The sequence below is a fragment of the Apteryx rowi genome, unplaced genomic scaffold (genome assembly GCF_003343035.1).
Source record: "Apteryx rowi isolate R43461 unplaced genomic scaffold, aptRow1 scaffold_52, whole genome shotgun sequence".
Lineage (NCBI taxonomy): Eukaryota > Metazoa > Chordata > Aves > Apterygiformes > Apterygidae > Apteryx > Apteryx rowi.
In genome coordinates this window covers 1,561,466-1,566,398 of record NW_020450783.1, presented here as the reverse complement: position 1 = coordinate 1,566,398, position 4,933 = coordinate 1,561,466, and the positions used below count along the sequence as shown (strand labels likewise).

Genomic DNA, 4,933 nt, shown 5'->3' with positions numbered 1-4,933 from the left:
CAGGAGAACAAGTTCCAAATTTCCATGTGTCTGCCCCTCCAGCCCTCTTCCAGCTTTACTCCAGCAATCTTCATGCTACCAAAGAATACTATACTACTTCAGCTGTGCACACATTTTCTTCACTCGCCTCTTGCGTACTCGCACTCAAACTTTCAAATATAAATCATGCTCATCCCTCTATCTGTTGCAATAATGAATTAATTGATAGTTTAGGTTATTTCTTGCCATAACTTAAGGAGTTACTGGGAACATTCATTTTGGGCACCAGAAGGGCATTCATGCTGGCCCTTGCATACTGATCCAGAGTTTCGAGATAGTTTTCCTAAGCGCAATTCCTACCAGAAACCACCGAACCATAGAGGAAATTGTTCCTCACAAGCTAAAGTAATATTTAATAAGAAGGAGGAAGAAGGGGAAAGAAAAACACAGGCATACCCTTTCTATCACTCAACCACAGAGCAGCCAGCAATATCCTCAAAAATATCTACTGAGGAGCCGTTCTCAATAGATGCTACAGACCCTGGAAAAAGGAACGTACCAGCAGAGAGGGCAGAAGGGGTCAAGACAAAAACCCTGTCAGATTTACAGTGCGGATTAAAAGACGTGATTAGAACAAAGAAGGCACTTGTACCATGGGTAGAAGTTAGTCCGGAAACGGGTTTATCACTACAGTTATTTTTGATTACAGTGGGAGATGATTGAGAATGGCAGGAAATGGTTAGATAAAAAAAATATATGCAAGATTTCCTCATATGATAGCCCCCTCGCCTATCTGCAGGCTTATTTGGATACTTTGGGCTTAGTTTTGAAACACTGATGCTTCATATATGCTCTTTCCAACTCATGTTTGCATTCCAGCACATTTACAATGGCTTGCCAATTCTATCAATAAACGAAAAAAAAGTTTTAGAACACTTGGTTTGTATTTGTAAGTGGGATAAGCCTTTAAAAACAATTAAGGTAGAACATGTACATTCTCCCCTCCACATTCTGCTCGGAAATAACTGTCCAGTAAGCATCTCTTGCCAATCTTACAATATACAAAACTGAAACACTGGACAACATAGAGCCAATGCAACAAGAGTACAAGCTTCTCATACCTATTTTAATATGCCTTATTTTTACTTTAGCAAAATTCATGAGGATTAGGAAGGCAGGTTCATCTTTCCTTCCCTTTGAGCCTTTGGTCTTCAATACTGTCCTGCATGTAATATGTCAACAGTGGCAGTGACTACATATACCTTTCACTGATTATCTAGTTATTCCTACTGTTTCTTGAACCATTTCTCAACTACCAGTGTCCATCAGCACTACCTATTTAGATTAGGCACACAATAATTGCAAGATGCCCAAGAAATATTAAGCTGTCTAGCCTGTCTGTCTACATTTTTAGGTATATGCAGTTGTACCATAAAGATTTTTAAACAGGCTTAAATGAAAGCAGCAGCTAGATGCAGGTAAAAAAGGCCATACTCCCTATGTTGTTCCACTTCTTTTGCATCAAAAGACACTGGTGACAGGGAGTGTAACAACTTGCTGTACTTCTCCTACCTTCAGGAATGTTTTCTTTCAAAAGTAGTAGAGAAAAAAGAAAAAGAGTATTAAAATAAGCCTACGCTTTCAGTCTTCTCTAATAATCAATAATACAATGGAGTGCTGGGCTTTTTTATTATCATTCAAAATTAAACTGTTCTGGCAGATGGTAAGAAGTGTCCTTTTGCAAGTTCTTCTGCAGTTATAAGATGTGGCTCTAACTCAGAAGTAACATTACATTCCCATTCCCCTACACAAGGATTACATTTCTCTGGGAACATCTTGTGATTTATGACCTCAATTTCCCATTTGCAGCACCAAGCTTGCGAGATCATAATTACCTGCATAGATAAAGCACAAAACCTTTTTTTTATGAAAACCATTAAGCTCCTGAAACATTTTCTTTCTGTAGTTGCCCTTTGGGAACTTTTTTCTTTTTCCTTTTTTTTTTTTTAAACATAAAATATGTCTTGTACTTGAAATCCTTGTCTGTTTACTATTTTATTTCTCCAGCAGCAAGATTGTTATGGTGTCTTCCCATATTTTTATTATGGGAGGGCTAGTCCTTTAAGAGGGTAGAAAAGAGCAAAGTGAAAGCACTGAGCATGTTATCAGTTCCAATGCCACCCAAATCCTTATCCAAAGCCCAAATATCCTTCCACCTCCATGAGCCTGATTCAGCCTTATTTAAAAAGGAAAATAATGCAAGTCATGAAACTTGCTTCATAATGACAGAAACTGTTTCAGAGTTGAGAAAAACATTGTGCAATGTGTTTTCTTCAGTGAAAAACCTGGCCTCATGTTTCCCATACCCACTCCCCCAAGTTCAGTTTTATTTATTTATTTACTTAAATTCAGGTCATTTTGGTGATCCAGTTTACAGAGTGGCCCACAAAACAGTTCTAACAATTAAAAAAGTAGCAGACTGTGGTGCAGGGGTAGGAATTGTTATGCCAGATATGTCTGTGGGTTTTCTTGGCAACAGACCACAGCTACTTATCACTTAACTATGCCCTCAGATGATGTTTCGCGCTCACTTTGGAAGACCCACATCCTGAGGCTGGAACTTGAAAGCAAAGAATTTGAATTCAAGAATAACTTGGTGCAACTTCTACCATGATGCAGCAGCCTTAATGACAGGTTTGGGGTTTTCTATTTGTTTGGAAAGACTGGAAAAAGACTGAAGCAAAGTCATGGGATCAAGAAGAGAAGGAAGGAACTATTCAAACTCATCAGGTCTTAACTGCACTGAAGTTTGCCTGCATTCCATTCAGGAACAGATAAGCCAGACAATTTCTATTTGTGCCATACAGTCCTGTACTTTAAACTCACTATGTTCTTAACTCCTCAGTTTATTGGCGCCTCAGGACCATGGTATTGTAGCAACACTTGTGGGTCTCCTGATGCTAGTGATAAAGACCCACTGGCAAGCGTCTCCCATGAAAGCCTCAGGGTATAACTGAGGCCCACAGCTAAACACCCTGTCAGCAAAATGCATCTACCTCCACTGACAACTACTGGGAATATTTCCAAGTTACTGTCTTTGAGAGTGTTTGAGGACTCACTATCTAGCTAATAAATAAAGGGAAGACAGAAGTTTCCTTCAAACATGCTGAAGCAGAATAGAAACTTTCAGCTAAGGCAAGTTGGAAAGGAAGAAACTATCTTACTCATTGGCCTTGGCATCTACCATGTCTAAGACAAAAAAGAAAAAAAGAACTTTTACTGTGCGATCTAAGTTTAAGGGATATTTGACATTTACTGTGTTAAGAAAACCCCTCTCTTTTTTGCACCTCTTCAAGTTCCCCATCACAGCGGAACACTTTGTTCTTATCAACCATCCACAATCTTAGAAGAAATAGATAAGTGCCTCAATTTCTGCCTGATGGAGGGACTTGCAAGAAAAAAAAACCAAATAAAAAACCCCACAGATTAAAACATATATTAATTAAGCAGATCTAGATGATATTTCACTGAAAATAAGGAGTATTAAGTTTTTTTTATACTAAGCTTTAAGAATTTTAACTTGCAATTGCAAATTGGAACCCCCATTTTTGCATTAGTCTTCCTCTGATAAATGAGTTAGTTTCAGCATTAATAGAATATATGAGACAGCAATGATAGAATTTTACTTTATGTTGTTCAACAATATCACAAGTTTCCAACTTTCACAATTTACAACAGCATAGGATTTACTAGGCAAGAACCAAGCTGACAAAAAGCAAGCCATACTAATCATAACTAAGCAAAGCTAAATAAAATTCCACTGAAAATGAGTAGATGCTCTCCCTCTTATCACCCTTTCTTCTACTTTGGGGGGGGGAAGGGCGGGGGGGCAAGAGAAAGGGAAGGAATGGGGGTTTCTTGCAGTTTTTGAGCATCAAGTCAAAACGCAAACCCCAAACCGCCTCTACACTAACACAGAGCAATGTGATCATGATTACTCCAGTTTTGCACTATCATCAATTATGCCCAGTCACAATGAGATAGGAGAAATCAGCAGCGATGCTTTCTGCACAGATATTTAACCTCATTGTTTTCAATACTATCTCCAGATGCCTGGATCTCCAAAAATGTGTTCTTCAGCATATTAAATGCTAGTCAATGGAAACATAACTGTGAAGAGGAAGAGACAGAAACTTTATTGTTGAGATAATGCTAAGATAAGATAAAACCAAATTACATTTTTAAGGCCCCCGACATCAGAAAGATCCGAAAAAGTCTAGATTACAAAGATCCAACCTGCTTATCTTCTGAGTGACAACTACGCTTTGCAGAGCGGACAGGACATAACAAACCCAGACTTTAAATACAGCTAACGGTGCACCGCTTCTTTTTACCACAGTACTGATTTTCAACATTGGGCTTAAGCCCCCTCTAAGTGCACAAAGCACAAATTTCAAGCGCACACGCACGCAGCGAAACCGGACACGGTACAGCGCTGGCAATAAGGCAGAAGGGGAGCCGTGAACTGACTCAGCTCCGAGCAAAGCACGGTCTGGAAGCCACAGCTTCGGCAAAGGCACTTCGCCAAGGAAAGCGCAGGGGCTTCCCCCGCCTCCTCGCAGGAGGCGCAGGAGCACCCGGGCCCCGCGCGGGACACGAGGGCTGCCGCGGCCGCCCGGCCCGGCGCCCCTCACAGCGGCGGTGCCTGTACTCGGGAGCGGCGCTGCCGCACCGAGATGTCACTTTCGAGAGGGCGGGCGCTGGGGGCGCCGCTCGGTGCCTTTCCTCTCGGGTGCCCCGCTTCCCTCAGCGCGGCCCGAGGGGCCCCCGGCCGGCGGGGCAGGGGCAGGGGCCGGGGCCAGGGAGACCCGCCGCGCCGCGCCGCGCAGGGAAACCTCGCGGCAGCGCGGATCCCGCGTGGGCAGAAAGCGGAGCCGGGCGGGGACCCCGCGGC

At 42.2% G+C, this 4,933-nt stretch overlaps 1 protein-coding gene across 4 annotated transcripts in view; it reads right to left on the bottom strand.

Moving 5' to 3' along the window:
- Window positions 1–4,149, bottom strand: part of CSGALNACT2 (chondroitin sulfate N-acetylgalactosaminyltransferase 2) — a 34,904-nt gene extending 30,755 nt beyond the window's left edge. For 3 of the 4 annotated variants that reach the window (XM_026080407.1, XM_026080411.1, XM_026080410.1), the window contains exon 1: window positions 4,063–4,149. The gene's annotated coding sequence lies outside the window, so the exon portion shown is untranslated. Of the gene's footprint in view, window positions 1–3,953; window positions 3,977–4,062 lie in introns of those variants that run through there. The other variant, XM_026080409.1, reaches the window with a different exon arrangement.
- Between the last annotated feature and the right edge of the window lie 784 nt (window positions 4,150–4,933).